Consider the following 19,157-nt stretch of genomic DNA (forward strand, 5'->3'; position numbering starts at 1 on the left):
CACTACTGTGCTAGCTACCACTCATACAAAGAATCTAGCCTGCTAGTGTGTCTATTCTGATTATACATTTGAGATCAGTGAGGCTACAGACTCAATGGGCCTTCTTCAGCCCCATCTTTGAGGCTGGACTTCTATATAGCTGCCATTTCATAAACTTCATTTTGAAATTACTCATCTGAGGGGCACCTGGGTGGCTCATCCATTACGCATTTGCCTTTGGCTTCCATCATGATTCCAGGTCCTGAGATCTAGCCCCATCAGGCTCCCTGCCCATCGAGGAGTCTGCTTCTCCCTCTGCCTCTCTTCTCCCCCCTGCTTTTGCCTATTTTCTTTCTCTCTCTCTCTCTCTCTTTCGCTGTGCACAAGCTCTCAAGTAAATAGAATTTTTAACAATGAAAGAAATCCTAAATATGTAGTTAAAAATATGAGAAAAAGCTAGTAGTATATTTGAATTACTTATCCTTTGATAAACATTCCATATATGGAATATGGAAGTTAAAACTCTTAGTTACACAATTCCTGACTTAATGGACCCAGCTTCCTGCATTAAGTTCATAATCATTTGATTTTTGTCTTCCACCTCTATGGTGCTTACATAATTCTGATTGTAAGCAATATATTTGAAATAAACAATACTAGTACAGGGATTATAAAGATGAAAAAATTGCATCAGTTCTGTCATTCTGTGTAACCACTTGGAGTCTTGTGTTTAAGTTTTTTGGACTTTTTAGACATTTGAAAGCTGCTAGAATCAGTCTTGAAGAAACACATGGATAGTACTGCAATCTTTATAATTTATAATGGGATTTTTGTGACTCTGTTAAATGTATCTTTATGTTTACATCTTTTCCTAACTATAAGTATTATATTGCTTTATATGAAGCTGTTCAGAATTAAAAGGAATGAGAGAATTCTTGATCACCTGTGATTGGACATAGGTTTATGTATCTGGCTATATGGTCTATGGATTGGAAAGATCAACTTTGACAAGGTCATTATCTTATTTGTAGAAGTTACTTCATTAAACAAGTAAATTCAAATTCAGCTTGGGTAGTACACACAGAGTTGTGCTTCAGGCTAATGTGTATGTGTAGGGTTTTTCTCCGCAGTCCCCTCCCCGACCTGACTATTTTTCTAAGAAGATATTAATGCAATTGAAGAACATTAATACATTACTTTTTTCTTTGTACTTTGCTATTTATTTTTTACTTTTTAGTGACATAATTATATATTCCAAGTCTAATAAAAATATTCATTGTTTCCTTTCTGGATATTATCTTTAGTTTTATTAGTGATTATTGCTAAAACTAATCTTTGTTGTATAGAAGAATGCTATAAAAATCTCCATATAATCAAAAGTGCTAAGTGTGCCTCATTTCCATCCGTTTATTTTTTTTTAAAGATTTTATTTATTTATTCATGGGAGAAACAGAGAGAGATTGGCAGAGACACAGGCAGAGGGAGAAGCAGGCTTCATGCAGTGAGCCTGACGTGGGACTCGATCCCAGTTCTCCAGGACCACGCCCTGAGCTGAAGGTGGTGCTAAACCACTGCACCACCTGGGCTGCCCCACCCAACTGTTTAAATACATCTCTTGTCAGGCAGAAGATCCGCTCTTAACTTGGTTTCTTTTTTCTTTTTGTGATTCACTTTGTAAGTTGTGTTCTAAGTCTAAAGGCTCTAAGGGGATCCCTGGGTGGCTCAGTGGTTGCTTTTGGCCCAGGGCGTGATCCTGGAGTCCTGGGATTGAGTCCCACATTGGGCTCCCTGCATGGAGCCTGCTTCTCCCTTTGCCTGTGTTTCTGCCTCTGTCTCTCTCTGTGTGTCTCTCATGAATAAATAAATAAATAAATCTTAAAAAAAAATAAATAAAGGCTCTATTGCCAGTATTTGAAGGAAAGCTTTTGAGACCTTTTTTGCTATTTAAATACTTTGTTATGCATGGACTTCAAAAATTGTTACAGTATTTGGCTCTTTATGCCATCTACAATTTATATTTCTATGTGATGTGAGAAAAGAATTAATAAAAGGTTATATAAGTTTCTGGTTTTTTTTTAAAATATATTTATTCATGAGAGACAGAGAGAGAAGAGAGGCAGAGACAAAGGCAGAGGGAGAAGCAGGCTCCCTGTGCGGAGACCGATGTGGAACTCATTCCCAGGATCCTGAGATCATGACTTGAGCCAAAGCCAGACGCTCAACCACTGAGCCACCCAGGCGTCCCTAAGTTTCTGTATTGATATCCTCACTATCCCAGGTATTAAAGGAGTTAGAAATATTTGACTTGACAAGGTAAGGCCAAAAAATGGGAGATCTTATTGGAGGGGGAGGGAAATCTAACACTATAATCCATAGGGATTGGATTAAATCTCACTGGGCCCCACCTATCATTATTACTCTGGTTTTTTTTTTTTTTTTTTTGGTGTCTTCCTATCCAGTTATAAAGAGTTGTTCAATAAAATGAGAACAGGAATTCAGACATCCAAAGCTTTGGGGGGAAAATATCTTTAGTCCTTTTAACCAAAGATTTTACTGGTTGCATAGTTTTAGGTAGGAAGCCAGTTAGAACCATTCAGAATTCCTGTAACAAAGGAAATTTACAGGAAAGAATATTTTTGTGTGAACTACAAACACAAGGACTTGCTTAAACACTGTGTTAAGGGACTTGACCAAACTTTAGCTTCTCTTCCATTTGTACTTAGGTCATGGCTTGTGTCCTTAAAAATATCCCCACCTTCCATGTTGAATCTTTGCTCAAGAAAATGTGATCCTGACAACAACACATACATCGTCTAACTCATCTTGCCATGCCATTTTCAGTAATTTTCTACTTACTCTGTGATTTTCTGTGATTTTCCATTTCCATATAGCCCCCCAGGATCTTTTTTGTTCTTTATCTGCCATCCCTTAAAAACATCAGTCACCTTTGTCTTAGTTGGAGTTGAACTCAGTTTATACTGTGAGCTCCCCTGCTGCAGTGGTATGAATAAAAACTGTCCATTTTTAACAAGTGTTCAGCTGTGTTTTTCTTTGTCAGGGACACATGTATTCTATTTGATTGATTTACATATACAGATGTTTTCTGAAGATGTTAATAAAAACAATCAGGCTTCTTAAGTCAAAGACTAAAGCTCTACTGAGTTTTTTTCAGTTATGAAATTATGTCAGTAGTAAAGTAGAACTGTTTGAGGATTTATAAATTAGAATTATAAGTAGAATGTAATCCATCTTTATAGGTACCATGCTCTCTTTGGTTTGATGAACAGAATTGAAGACTCTCAAGAAGAATATTGAAAGAAGTAGTCAAAAAATATATAGGGTTATTTCCCTCTTAGGGTAGAATGGATTAACTAACAATATGGTTAGCCAGGAGTAAACATATTGGGTGAGGTACAGGTCTTATGTGGAGGAGAGTCTGTCACAACTTGATCCACAGTGGTTGAATTAAATGAAGTGATCTTACTTATGCTTACTAGCTTACTATGCCTACTATGTGTCAAAAGTCTATTCCCCTTCTTTTCTTGAACTTTTGACAACAAAACAACATTTTATGACGAGGAAAGTAACAGTTGCCACAGAGGCCAATAGGAGCCCAGTCACATCCAAAGAGTGGTATTGGAACCAGGTGAGGTTGTAAGAAGCTGGGCATAGGTGCTTGGCTCCTTTGTGATGAATGGCAAACTCAATCCAGAAGACTGCTTGATCCAGAGGCTTTGTAAACTGATTATGATGAACGATTGATAACCACATGGCATTCTTTATAGCTGAAGGGAAATCAAATAATTTGTAGAACTAGAAAAAATACATAAGTGAAATTTTCATGTGGATGATAAAAATGAGTGCCACATAACACTAGAAGAAAAATATTATTTTTCTTAGAGGCAATTACAGAGATCTTTATGGACTGGAATTTGTTGGATATCTAGGACTTGAAGCTGTAAGGAAAAAAAAAGATGGGAGATGACAAGTATTTCTAGCTTAGAAAGTAGAATGATTTAAGTCCCAAAGGCAAAAACAAAAAACATCTTGACACACAAGTTTTGAATTATCCAGTTAGGAATTATTAATAGATCTAATAAGCAGGTTTCAAAATACTATCATAATCTAGAGATAGGAGACAAATCCATAATGAGGTTCAGGGATGTGTCCAGGCAGAGCTGATCAGGAGTTGGTATTGACCGTATAGCGGTAAATTAGTGATTACCAGTGTGGAAGTGGATTGTATTCGTTTGAGTCTTGACTCTGACACCTTGTATGCTTTTTTTTTTTTTTTAAATCATTTCTGTTCTTCAGTTTTTCACTTTTGAGTGGATAGGAATGGTATCCTATCTGATTATTTTGAGGAATAATGTATTGACAGGAGTTCCTGTCATTTGTAGACTCTGTGTTTGGTATTGTGGTTTTTCTTGTTAGTATTGTCATTTTAGAATTTGGAAAGTGTTCAACATTTCACTTGCGGGCATTGCCAATTGCATTTGTTTCTACTGTTGAAATGATTATGGACTATAACAGACAAGGAAGAGAAGGGTGAATAAAGAGAGAGGGCTTACAAACTAAATCATGAAGCGCTATAGTCCAGCACTGTAGCAATAACCATGGAGGTAACCTTTGTCCCTGTCCTGTGAAAACCATGGTGACAGCACTGGGTTTTTGAAAGGAGGTAAGTAATCCTGAAACATATTTGTAAAAGTTACTTAATCTCTACAAAGAATTGGGTACAGTGTGTACCAATATAATAACATTCACTATTTAACAGCTAATAAGTTTTCATTTTTGAGCACAGCTTAACCTTGTTAAAAATTTAAAAATGTAGAAAGACATCTATTTTAGAAAGATGTGCTTTCACATAAAATTACCAAATGAAAACTACAGTCCTTGGAAAAACAAACTATGTGCTTCTCATGTACTTATTTAGAGTGAATAATAGTTGGGCTAAATTAAAATTAACATTGCTTTTGAAATGCAAATGTTCACTATGATAATATAACCAAATAATCTCAAAATTTATTATTTATTTATTTTAAAGATTTTACCTATTTATTCATGAGAGACAGAGAGTGGCAGAGACAGAGAGAGAGGGAGAAGCAGATTCCTCGCAGGGAGCCTGATGCAGGACTCAATCCCTAGATCCAAATCATGCCCTGAGCCAAAGGCAGATGCTCAACTGCTGAGCTACTCAGGCATCTCTAATCTCAGTTTTATTTCTAAAGTCATGAAACAAAAAGGGGAAAATATATATACATAACTATTTTAATAATAGGAAGAGTATAGCAAATTAATGTATATCCTCAAATACTTTGGAAATGAAATATTTCTGGTCCAGATAATTTGGCTTTTAAATAGGAATATTCCAATATATCTCTTCCAAGTTACTTGCTTTTTGATTTTACAGTTCTATCAAATAAAACAAGAACAACCAAAATTACTAAGACTATAACTGCATTTATAAGTAGTATTCACAGGGACGCCTGGGTAGCTCAGCAGTTGAGCATCTGTCTTTGGCTCAGGGTGTGATCTTGGGTCCAGGGATCTAGTCCCACATCGGGCTCCCTGTGAGAAGCCTGCTTCTTTTTCTGCCTCCCCTCTCTGTGTCTCTCATGAATAAATAAATAAAATCTTAAAAAAAATAGTATTCACATAGTTTTAATTGGATAAATTTGAAAGTTGTAGTTCTTTATCAGTGATGGGATCAAAATATTAGCATAGAAAATTTGGAAGTGTTTAATGGGAATTTGAGATTGATAATGTCATACTGGTTTACAGAAATAAACCACTTTAGAAGAGTTTAAGACAGTTGAGTTCTCATGTTGAAAGTCATAATTGTGCAGATTAGTACTGTTATAACATTCATAGTTCCTTCAACTTAATTCTCAGTGCTTCCTTTTAATCTTTCTGTTAACCATTTTTCTGATTCATTTTATTAAGTCAAAATTTCTCTACTATCCTTAAGCATCTTATAAACTTTTCCTGTGAAACCACTGGTAAAAACTTACTCTGACACAATGTAATTGATGGCTGTCTTCATTGCATTGAGCAAATCTTACTCATAATTTAATTGTTTTCGTATCAGGACTCATTGCTGCCTGCCTGGCTTTCATATGAGCATCTCTCTAGAAATAATATCTAGTAAAAATTAAAAAAAAGTTGTACCAGTGAAGGATCATTAATGAGTGTCCTCAATGCATTGAGCAAATCTGTACTTGACATTATGTTCAAGTTCAAACCAACAGCTGCTCCCTTGGCCTTCATATAAAGGTTGTTATCAGGTTGACCCTCAAACAAAGAAATGCCCACTGTAGGGGATACTGTGATAGATGGCCTCATAGAAGCTGTTGGTTCCACCATGAGTTATAAAAGCTTTGGTTTTTGGATGACATAGGATTGAGTGAGTTTCACTAAAATTATTAATTTTACGTCTTTGAAATGAGAAATGAGCCTTATAATGCACTGAATTCAGAGGCAGTATTTTAGATAACCTTATACATGTGAAACTGCATTTAAATTGCTTTCAGAACTCAGAGCAAGAATCATGTAAGTCTGCTAGGGAGGTAGATGTGACATGTCACAAGATTGGCAGGTGAACAAACTGAAAGAACATTTTGGATAAAAATATGTGCAAAGGTGGGGGCATGTTAGAAACATTGTCAAAGAAATAGTGAAGTCACTGAGTTTGATTATGAAGGGTGTCAGGGCAGCAGGAAGGGTGATGATGGTGGTGGTACTGGAAACAGGAAGAAAAAGCTACATTTAATCATAAAATGTATTATTAATGAAAAACATTATAGATTTTTTCCTATAGGAAATGGAGAATCACTGGCAATAAAAGAGTTATTTTTCTTTCTTTCTTTTTTTTTTTTTTTTCAGTCACATCTTTACTTTTATGCCTCTCCCAGGAGACCACGGTGGGCCCCAGGTCTGAGGGCTCAGCGTGCACACACACACCCCCCAGACACCCGGGAAGGGATTGGTTTCTACACGGGGGTATTCGGGTCACAAGAGGGCAGTGCTCGCTCCAAAAGCAGACACGAATGGGCCAGGACAGACAGGGTGAGACAGCAGGCACAGGCTGCTCTGGTTTCTGAGCCAGAGTCAGGGGAGCGCACACACCAGGGCCAGTGGAAGAGGGCGTGCCACATGGAAGGACACGTTTGCTGATCCTACGCACAGATCGGGGCTTAGTTATTTATCCCGTCCGCACTGCTCACTGTCTGCCACGCAGGCAGGGGGACAGAACTGGGAGCACAGGGCAGGGTCCGGAAAGATCACCTACTGCTGCCCAAACTGTCACGACCCACTCAGACTTTGGTCCTAAGCTCTCAGTTCACTGACGCTGAGCCTCGCTAACAGCTGTAGCCAGCACCCTGTAGAGCCAGGCAAAGGAAAAGGCAAATACCCCTGCGCAGACTGCCCGGCGTGGCAGTGCTGTCCCCCTCAGGCAGAGGCCACGGAAGGGCTGGCCATGGGCAGGGTGTGGCTCCATGTCCTCTGTGGGGTCAAAGGCCAGGCTGGGAGAGCCTGGGAGCTGCGAGACCAAGTGTGGGAATCACAGGATATTGCTGCATCTAGGGTGACAAGAGGCTGAGCACCCAAGTCTGAGGGAGCCCAAGGGCTTGTCTTGTTTGGTGGTGGGGGGGGTCCCATTCCTGGAGGAGCACGAGCACCGTGTGGCTCTTGTGCCGGGCACGCCACCTCTCCCAGAAGTAAGGAAAGCACATCTGGGTGGGGAAGGGAAGGACGGCCTCGCTGCAGCCCGCAGTGGAGGGTCCTCACTCAATGAGCTCCACGGAGTTGGCAGGAAACATGCCAAAGTGGCCATCTGGCCCGTAGCCACGCCACCAGCCCTCATCGATCACCTGGATGCCTGTGATGAGGTTCTCGGGGTCAAAGGAGATCTCAGTGTCCTCGGCCGCCTGGTAGTCGTGCAGGGCCCGGGCACGCAGCCCCGGGTAGGAGTCCACATGCTCAGAACCGGGTCCTGCTGCAGCACCACTGGGGGCCCCTCGTAGAGAGTCTCCTGCTCCGGGGGCTCCTCGTACGCAGCCTCCTCTTCCGCCTGCACCACACCTGGCGGACCGCTGGACACGGGCTCCTCGGGGCTGTCTGCCCCGGGCCTGGAGGAGGCCTGGGTGGGCTCCGGGCTGCATGGGCCTCTGGCTGGGGGAGCTGTTTGTGCAGGAAGGGGCTCCGCAGCTTCCCTGGCTGGGGGCTGGGGATGGCAGCGGTGGACATGGCCCTCTCCTTCTGCTTAAAGGTCTCCCGCGGGTGTGCTGGCCGGCTGACCGGCTCCTGCCCTATGTTCCCCGGAGCCACTTCCCGCTGCTCACTCCGGCTCTGGGGTCCCTCGCTGGCCTGCGCCTCTTGATAGCGCCGCTCCCGGAGGGCGGCCTCCCGCGCTCCTGCTCCAGTCGCTGCCGCTCGTCCTCTGCCCCCGCTCCTCTTCCAGCCTGCGGTTCCCCTCCTCCTCCTCTGCTGTGGCCCAGAAGCTGTCCTTGCCGACCCTTTGACCTCAGAGACGGCGTCGGTCTTCTGGCACACGGAGCCCACTGGGGCCTGAGGGCCTGTCCTGGAAACGGCCGCTCTCCCTGTGGAAGGCACGGTCGGCTCCCGAGGCCCTGGCCACCTGCCGCGCGATGCACCCAGGCTCCACGTCCTCAGAGAGCTGGCCGTGGTGCTGACCTGGTTGGCCACGCTCCCTTCCGCACGTCGTTCACACCTTCGCCCGTCCCGTTGATGAGGACGCACCTGGGCAGGCCAGACTGGGGGCCTTCACCCTGCAGGAGGCGCACATCACCTGCCCGCTGTTGAGCTCCTCCAGCATCTCCTCCAGGGCCCCTCCCCTGTGCCAGCCACACGGATGTCATCGCTGCTACCCTCATAGGTAAGGAGCGCCCGGTCAGTCGGGGACTTCTCGGTGACCACCCTCATAGGCCTCCTGCAGCGCCGGCCCGTCCGGCTCAGGTTCGCAGCCATTGCCGGCCCCGCCTACCCCCGCCAAAAGAGTTATTTTTCTTTTTAAAAAAATTTTTTTATTATTATTTATTTATGATAGTCACACAGAGAGAGAGAGAGAGAGAGAGAGGCAGAGACACAGGCAGAGGGAGAAGCAGGCTCCATGCAGGGAGCCCAATGTGGGATTCGATCCCGGGTCTCCAGGATCGCGCCCTGGGCCAAAGGCAGGCGCCAAACCGCTGCGCCACCCAGGGACCCCCAAGAGTTATTTTTCAATAGTGTTTGAAGTACCTCTGCATGTAGGAGAAAGATAAGTATAAGGAGATATCTTTTAAGTATATATATATATATATATATATATATATATATATATATATATATATAAAAGACAGCAAAAAAAAAAAAAAACAAACAATTTAGGATGTTAATGAAAAATTCATCTATGAGAAGTGATTACACCCAAAATAAAAATATTTTGATTCTGGCCATAAGGAGTGTGACTGTGTAATAAAATGGCAACTCATATTGTTTTCTTGTTTTTCCTAGGACTGGAAATAATAATACAAAGAACTTAAGTTTTGGGATCCCTGGGTGGCGCAGCGGTTTGGCGCCTGCCTTTGGCCCAGGGCGCGATCCTGGAGACCCGGGATCGAATCCCACGTCGGGCTCCCGGTGCATGGAGCCTGCTTCTCCCTCTGCCTGAGTCTCTGCCTCTCTCTCTCTCTCTGTGACTATCATAAATAAATAAAAATTAAAAAAAAAAAAAGAACTTAAGTTTTATTTTTTAGTATTTCAGTAATACTCAATAAATTTGTTTTTTGTTGAGCTATCACTCTGCCCAGGGGTTATCAGCTGTTATTCATGTTTTCAGTATTTGTTCTCCTAAGTTATACCAAGAAAGTCATTCAGGGGGACTCACTTATACAACCGAGTATTGGGTCCTGAGGTTTCTGGTTTCTTCACATCAAATCTCCATAGAACCTGTTAGGTAAAGAAAATACTTATTCTATGAGTTGAACTTCAAAGTTACAGCATGTTAGAATTCTAGAGAGATTTAAAGATATCTAATTAAATGCCTTGCATATGACAGATGAGGAAATGAAGACAGGAGCTTTTAGGTAATGAGAACCAATAAAACACTGATGTAATAGAAATGCTTATATAACGTGTACATGTTTTTCGTGTTCAGTCAGGTATAGAATAAAGTCATGGCATTTCACACATCATGGCATAGACAAATCACAGTGGCATAGATGACAAATTCAAACATTAAAGAAATTATTAGGCAGTCATGATTGTAGAGCAGAAAACAGTGGCAAATTAATCTACACATTTGTTTTGCTGTATATACTAGCTCTTATTTTATAAACTTATTATTAACCTCTATTTCTTTTTGAGTTATAGAAGGGAATTTACTTATATCTACTTGTTTCTCAAGTTCTGACATTGAAGATTTACATCTTTTGATGTTCAAAAGGCTAATCTATGCAATCAGTTGCTTGTGAGAAATATTTGTGTTTCCTTATAATTTATTGATAATTTTGCTTAGTAAGTATCTCTTAGATTATAAATTGTTAAACACTACCTCCAAGAAAAATTTCAGTTGATAATTTTTGACATGAACCCAGAATAGTATCACTATTGCTAGGTTTGGGAATTCTTTTGATTTAGAAAGAGTTTGTTGGTAATTCATAAATAACAATGTGGCTGTTGGAAAAAATTCCAGAATCGGAATGCTGAAATTTATTCAGCTTTTAACACTTCAAAAATAAGGCATAAAGCATTGACAGTACTGATTAATATAATTTATTTATATGCCAGTACCAAAATAAAGTGCCAACTTTGGAATTCCCAAGCAATCTGCATAAACAAGATTGTGATTTATTAGTGTTTAACTTCTTTTGTTACGTAAATGTTAAGTAACTTCCGATTTTCAGCAAAAAATTAACATCGGTGATTAGGTGAAGATGCTATCAGACAGGAAAAAGATATTTTATATATTAGTAAAACCAATACATTTTATGGAGGAGGCATCTGAATGCTTTTCTTCCTTCTGCTTGACTCCCTTTATTCCCTTCTTGAATCAGTAGTAGTTAATCTGATTGATTAGAAGCAGAGTCCATTTGAAGCCAGATTTTATAATGCATAGGGTTCTCCTTAGGACAGGACCCATCTCCACCCTTTATTTTTATCTTCCTATCTCAGACTTTGGTAGGGCCCGGCCAACTGGAGCGGACCAATTTTTCTTTTTATAAATCACTGTGGCTGGCTTGGGCACCTGGACACAGTTTGGTGAGCTCTGGCCATCCTTTTCTGAATAGCACCCTGAAAAGACACTGAATGGGCATATCCAAAGTTTAGGGAAAATAAAAGAGGCCAGGATTACATGGGAAGTGCAAAAACTGCATGACACATTCAGATTTTTATCAATATTGCTTAATATTGTGCTGGTACAGCTACTGTTAAAGTTTAACTTTTTTCTGATAACATCTATAGTGTGTACAGTGCCTTCAGGAATCCTTCATTGAAAAGGAGCAAATGACAAGGCAAAATTCGGCGATTTTTGTACCTGCTCACAATACCACTATCATACCAAAATTTCATACTACCCCCTTTATATATGTATATCTAAGGATATATATCACGGTTTAATGTCAAAGTTATGGTCAATAAAAGACACCCTCTGTACTACTTTAGCATCTGCTGTGTATGTTTAGGTTTTTTTTTTTTTTAAAGGTTTATTTATTCATGATAGACAGAGAGAGAGAGGCAGAGACACAGGCAGAGGGAGAAGCAGGCTCATGCAGGGAGCCCGACGTGGGACTCGATCCTGAGACTCTAGGATCACGCCCTGGGCCAAAGGCAGGCGCTAAACTGCTGAGCCACCCAGGGATCCCCATGTTTAGGTTTTCAAACTGATATCTGAGGGGCATCTGGGTGGCTTAGCGGTTGAGCATCTGGCTTCAGCTCAGGGCATGATCACAGGATCCAGGATCTAGTCCCTCATCAGGCTCCCTCTGGGTAGCCTGCCTTTCTCTCTGTGTGTCTCATGAGTAAATAAATCCCCACCCCCACCCCCCCAAAAACCCCTGATATTTGAGATAAATTGTATAGTTTACCTTTCTTGTAGGAATTGTTTGTAATCAAAACTTTGTCACAGAGTTGGACTCATTAAGTAGTTGTTCACAAAAGGTGCTTTCTCTACCTTTTGTGGAATCTGGGCAAGGGCTGATGCAATCACATTAGCTCTTTGTTCTGTCCCGTTAAGGACCGACCACTGACCCCGGAGTAAAAACCACAATACCATTTTGTCCAGAACTCTGGGCAAACTCTTCTGTTCCTTTTGAAGAAAGAATTTGTTCTATCGTGAAAGAGGAACAGCAAAGCAAACGCTATCGAGAGGATTACTATAAACAAATTGAGAAAATCAAATATAGTCAGGAATTAAAGTAGCATCTGTGTTTTTAAAATGGAAAATTGTATAATATATATAAATGTTACCATCTTGTACGTAAGTATACAGTTCAGTAATGGAAATATATTCATTGTGCAATCAATCTTCAGAACTTTTTTATCTTCTAAAACTAGAAGCCTATGCTTATTAAAAGAATTCTCTATTTTCCTTTTCCCCAGCGCTAGGCAGTTATCATTCTACTTTCTGTTTCTATAAGTTTGACAAGTCTAGAAACCTCTTGTAAGTTGAATTGTATAGTATTTATCTTTTTGTGACTGACTCATTTCACTCACAACAGCTTCTTCCATGTTGTGACGTGTTGAATTTCTTTCCTTTTAAAGACTAATATTCCATTGTTTGTATATACCGCATTTTGTTTATTAACTGTTGGTGGCCTCTTGGGTTGCTTTGGCTTCTTGGCACTTGTTAATATGCTATTGTGAGCATGAGTCTGCAAATATCCCTTCTGTATCCCGATTTCAGTTATTTTGGATATATACCCAGAAGTGGAATGGGGTGGAGGGATCATGTGGTAATTCTGTTTTAACCTTTTCAGGCAACTCTTTACTGTTCTCAGTAATGGCTGTTTTTTAACAGACCTAAGTCCTCAGGTTCTTGAGAAAGAGATATGTGCACGAGGTCAATTTATTATCTATATTTGTACAAATGAGTGTGTGTGTAAGCAAGAAATGAAATAGAACCTGTGTACAATAGTGAGGGGGAGATAGATACCTTTAGACAATAATAGACAATATATGTAGATTCTTGGAAGCAGGCCACACAGCAAGATCTTAACTTACCTTTAATTCTTTATTGTTACAGTTCTACTAAATCATTTGTGTTTATTCTAGGCAGATTTTCTGGAGAATTATTTTAGTCATTAGTATTTCATTTCCCTGACTTATGAGCACTAAGAAAAGGTTACTTATGATTAAAGTAACTTTATCATTATCTCAGCCCTAGAGTCCTTTATTCCTTACTTAAACTTTGTCAAAATTTCCCAAACGCTCTCCATAAATTACTAACTGCTGACATTGAGGAGGGTGATATTGTACTTTGGAATTTCTGTGAAATCATCCTACAAGTCTTCTTTATAACCCAGAGATATACTTGTGTAGTTGCATATTTGAGTGACAATATTACTGGGTTTGTTTACATATGATGCCCTTTTGCCCTGAAATCATATTGTAAAATTGATGTCTCATTAGGATGTGCTCTGTGTAACTGGCAGTGAGGGTGGGGCCCTGGTCATCACCACAATGAGTGCCCTGGGGAGCACTTGCACCACAGTGGGAGAGGTACAGCAGGGTTTTCTTAAGCAGAGATGTGGTCACCCTCCTGAGTAGCTCAGTTCGAAGTATATAAAACTCCTGCTGAAGATATGTTTGCCTGGAATTGTTTCAGAATCATTCTGTCTTGTCCCTGATCCATGCCAATTAAAAAAAAAATTATTACTTTCTATGCTAGAATAATTCAGTGTACTTTCCTACCAAAGGGGAAGAAAAATGTAGAGGAGCAACAGTTTCCTGGGTATTCAGTCAAAGCCAACCTAACTACCTACCTATCTTCTTCCCTCCCTCCCTCCCCCCTCCCTCGAACATAATGATCTAGTTTTCCATTATAAAAACTATACATACTTGATCATCCTAATCGTTGTCATAAAACCTCTTTTCAAAATCATTTTTACAGAGAAAGGAAACAGTTTTAAACCTCAGTGGTCTAGTAGACTATATACTGTAGAGCATTCTTCAAAAGAATAGTTCCACCCTGATGGCATTAATTTTAATATGAAGATACTGAACTTTCCTGTGTCTCATATAGTGCATCCTGGTAGTGTGTGTGATTCCAGTGACCTGTGGCAACAGTTAAGATGACCTATTTTCAGTGTTTTGTTTCATTAGCCTAAAACTTCTTCATCCATGCTGTGGAAGATGGTTCCCTACAGTATTATAGTAATATATTCTCTGCAGATTAGTCACTGATATGAACTAGTTGCTCTCATTCCCTGACATTCTTATGAAAATAAGCTTATTGCAAGATAATTTGCAAAAATATAAAAAATTGCAAAAAAGGAAATAAGATTCACTCATGCTATCTGGGAATATGCCTGGTTTAAAATTTGTATGCTTTATTTTTTAAAAATTGAAATATATATAACGTGCAACTTAAGGTACACAACATGTTGACTTGATACATTTATATATTGTAGTATGATTGCCATTGTAATTATAGCACCTCTATCATGTCTCATAATTATTTCCTGTTTTTTTTTTTGTGGTAGGATAATTCAGATCTAGTCTCTTAGCAAGTGGGGGGATTATAATACATTATTTTTGTATTCACTACACTGTGCATCAGTTCTCTAAGACTTATTACTGCTAGTTGCAAGTTTGTACCCTTGAACAGTATCTTTCCTATTTCCCCACTTGCCAGGGTGGTTAGCCCCTGATAACTTTCATAACCATTCTGTTTTTATGAGTTTGGCCTATTTAGATTCCACATACAAGTGATCATATAGTATTCATTTTTCTCTCCTTTTGAAAGGATAAACGAAATTGACAAACCTTTAGATAGACCAAGAAAAAAGACTCCAAACCAAATTAGAAATGAGAGAGGAGACATTATAATTGATAATACGGAAGTGCATAGGATCATAAGAGACTACTATGAACAATTATATGCCAACAAGTTAGATAACCGAGAACAAATAGATAAAGTCCTAGAAAAACAGAACAGACCAACACTGAATAATGAAGAAACAGAAACCTGAACACACTGATAATGAGTAAAGAGATTGGATCAGTAATCAAAAGCTTCCCAACACAGAAATTCCCCAAGAACAGACAGCTTCACTGGTGAATTCTACCAAACATATAAAGAAAAATTAATTCCAGTCCTTCTCAAATTCTTCCAAAAACTTGAAGAGGAGGGAACACTTCCAAAATTATTCTCTGAGGCCAGCATTACTTGATACTAAAGCCAAATAAGGACACAAGAAAGAAATCAATATCCTTGATGAATATAGATACAAAAATTCTCAACAGAGTATTAGCAAACTGAATTTAAGACCATATTAAAAAGATTACACACCATAACCGAGTGGGAGTTTTCCTGGGATGAGAAAATAGTTCAACTTGGAAATCAGTAATAGTGATACATCACATTAATAGAATGAAAGATAAAAATAACATGATCTTCTCAATAGAGGCAAAAAAGGATTCAACAGAATATAGTATCTTTTCATTAAAAAAAACCTTAACGGGGATCCCTGGGTGGCGCAGCGGTTTGGTGCCTGCCTCTGGCCCAGGGCGTGATCCTGGAGACACGGGATCGAGTCCCACGTCGGGCTCCCGGTGCATGGAGCCTGCTTCTCCCTCTGCCTATGTCTCTGTCTCTGTCTCTCTCTCTCTCTCTCTCCTCTCTCTCTCTGTGACTATCATAAATAAATAACAAATAAAAATAAAAAAAACCTTAAAGTACTAGATATAGAAGGAACACACCTCAGCACAATAAAGGTTATATATGGCAAACCGATAATTGACATTTTATTGTGAAAATTTGAAAGCATTTCCTCTAAGATCAGGAAGATAAGTATGCTACTCTTGATACTCATATTCAGTATAGTGCTACAAGTTCTAACTAGAGCAACTAGACAAGAAATAAAAGGCATCCAACTGGAAAAAAGTCCCTATCAAAATGTCAATGACAGGGGCACCAGGGTGGCTCAGTTGGTTAAGGGTCTTGATTCTTGATTTTGGCTCAGGTCATGATCTCAGGGTTATGAAATGGAGCCCCAAGTTGGGCTCTGTGCTGAGCATGGAGCCTGCTTACCAGCCTTTCCCTCTCTCTCCTCCTCTTCCCCCAACTCATGCTCTCTCTCTCTCTCAAAAAAAAAAAAAAAAAGTCAATGACCTTCTTCAAAGAAGTAGAACAAACAGTCCTAAAACTGACATGCAACCACAAAAGACTACAAATAGGCAAAGCAACCCTCAGAAAGAACAAAGCCAAAGTCATCACACTCCCTGATTTCAAACTGCATTACAACGCTATAGTAAATAAAATAGTATGGAACCTGCATAAAAATAGACACATAGACCAGTAGAACAGAATACAAGAGTCCAGGGGCACCTGGGTGGCTCAGTCAGTTAAGTGGCCGGCTCTTGATTTTGGCTCAAGTCATGATCTCGGGGTCCTGGGGTCAAGCCCTGTGTTGAGCTCCGCTCAGCAAGGAGTCTGCTGGAGGATTCTCTATCCCTCTGCCCCTCCCCTACTCATGTGCATGTACATGCATGCTCACTCTCCCTCAAATAAATAAACCTTAAAAAAAAATACAAGAGTCCAGAATCAAACTGTATATACTGTCAACTAATATTCAGCAAGGGAACAAGAACACCCAATGGGGAAAGGATGATCTCTTCGGTGAATGGTATTAGGAAAACAGCGTATTAATGCAGAAAAATTAAATTTGATGCTTATATTACACCACTCACAAAAATTAACCCAAATATATCAGAGACTTAAACATGAGATCTGACACCATAACATTCCTAAAAGAAAACATAGGGAAGAATCTCCTTGACATTGGCCTTGACAGTGATTTTTTTTTTTTTGGACATGAGATTAAAACCACAAATGACAAAATGACAAGTGGGACTACATCAAACTTAATAGCTTTCACACAGCAACAAAATGAAAAAGCAACGTGTAGAATGGGAGACGATTTTTGAAAACCATATAATGGATAAGGGAATTAATATCAAAAATATATAAGGAACTTGTGCAACTCAATTATAAAAAAATCTGATTAAAAAATGGGCAGAGGAACTAAATAGACATTTTTCCGAAGACATCAAAGTGGCCAACGGGTGCATGAAAAGATGCTCAGCAGCACTAATCATCAGGCAAATATGAATCTAAATCACAATGAGCTATCACCTCATGCCTATTAGAATAGCTATATCAGGAAGTGATAAGTATTGGCGAGAATGTGGAGAAAAAAGGGTATCCTTGTACCCTGTACATGAGACTGTAAATTGGATCAGTCACTAATGATAAACAATATGGAGATTCCTCAAAAATTAAAAATAGATCTACCATATAATCCAGCAATGCCACTTCTGGGTGAAAAGAAAGAAAAACAGGATATTGACCAGATCTATGCACTACCATATTTGTTGAAATATTATTCCCAACAACCAATGGAAACAGCCTAAGTGCCATTTGTGACCACCTGGATGGATTTCTAGGACATTATGCAAAAACTTGTATGTTTTCATTCTAAACTTTATTCCTGTAATTAAATCTACCTTATGACATGTTTTGAAAATTTCAATCCTAATTTGTATTCTTTTTTACCCTACAAGAAAATTGTGATCTATTTATCATTTTGCCCATTTTCAACTAAATCGCATATTACAGCTAATTTAGTGTAATTAAGCATTCTTTGATTAAACCTATTATAATGGTGTGATATACACAAATATAAGTTGTTTAATAATTACATAATTTTGGATATTTAGATTACTTCCAGTGTTTACTTTTATGAATAATTACCCCAAATAGGTTTTGCACATCTTGATTATTTTTTCTGTATGTTTTAATGAGTATATTATGAAGTCAAAGCCTATAAAGCATTTTTAAGATTCTTGATGCGTTTTGCCAAATGTCTTAATTCTTTAAAAATGGTACAAAAATTTTCTGAGAACTTAATTAATGGAAAAATAAGTAGTTTGGAGAAACCACTTCTTTATATATTCTTAACAATCACTGACATGGATTCAAATCTTGTTTTTGCAACTTAACAACAGCTACTATTAGTTATTATTATAATATTTATCCTTCTGATATTTATCCTTCTCATCCCTCTCTTCCTCCTATTTTTCCCCTTCCTATTGAGTTGTTTTCAAAATTAAATGAGGAAATCTTTCAAAAATGAGGTTAGATAACATAGAACTTTCACTAATCTTGTCTCAGTTTTTGAATCTTCTGAAAGTTATAGATAGCTTAAACAATTTGCAGTCAAAGGGTATATTTTGCTGCTCTATACCCTGTCCCTGGGTCCTAACTCATGGTTTCAACCCTTTATTGCTGGGGCCACTGCTGCTACTCTGAGCTTCACCCCTGAGTCCTAACTCAGGACTTTGAACTACCATTACTAGGGCCATGCTGGTGCTTCTCTGCAACTCACCCCCTTGGTCTTGACATATGGCTTTAATGGGCTATTAATGGATATGTGCTGCTGCTGCTCTAGGACTCTTTCTGGCACCAGAGTTGGAAATTTGATCTACTATCCTCAGGCTGTGCTGCTAAGTGTATCCTGTCTACCTGGGTGCAGGCCACTGCTGAACCCTGTCATCTAAGGGCTTGTGCTACTACCATACCCCTGCTGCCCTCCTGGGCCCAAGTCACTGAGGCAAACCCCAGACACAGAACCCAGTTCCACAGGAAATCTGCAGATGCTTGCACCTCTGACTGGCACCACTGTGACAGCAAATGTACTTACATGCCATGGCCAGAGCAAGGTAGTATTTTTGCATGAGCCTGATCCCAGTACCTCAGCCCTGCTGCCATTCTGAGTGCCAGTGCACCAGACGTGGTGCTAAGAGGGATTTCTTTGGTTAGAACTATCTACCGTGTACCCAGCAGACTTCACCTTTAGTGACCTCAATACCCCCTACCTGCTACTGCCACCTGCAAGGCCTCTCTAGTCTTGGCCATAGAACCTCCTGCAGTCTGCGGATTTGGCTTATGCTGA

The 19,157-nt window shown here is 39.8% G+C and overlaps 2 pseudogenes; both read right to left on the minus strand.

Moving 5' to 3' along the window:
- Nucleotides 1-3,504: 3,504 nt before the first annotated feature.
- The window catches only part of LOC144283037 (UDP-glucuronosyltransferase 2B31-like), a 28,734-nt pseudogene continuing 13,081 nt past the window's right edge, over nt 3,505-19,157 (minus strand).
- LOC144283728 (drebrin-like protein pseudogene) lies at nt 6,849-8,970 on the minus strand (annotated as a pseudogene).

This window comes from Canis aureus, chromosome 14 (assembly GCF_053574225.1).
Source record: "Canis aureus isolate CA01 chromosome 14, VMU_Caureus_v.1.0, whole genome shotgun sequence".
In the NCBI taxonomy this organism is placed as follows: domain Eukaryota; kingdom Metazoa; phylum Chordata; class Mammalia; order Carnivora; family Canidae; genus Canis; species Canis aureus.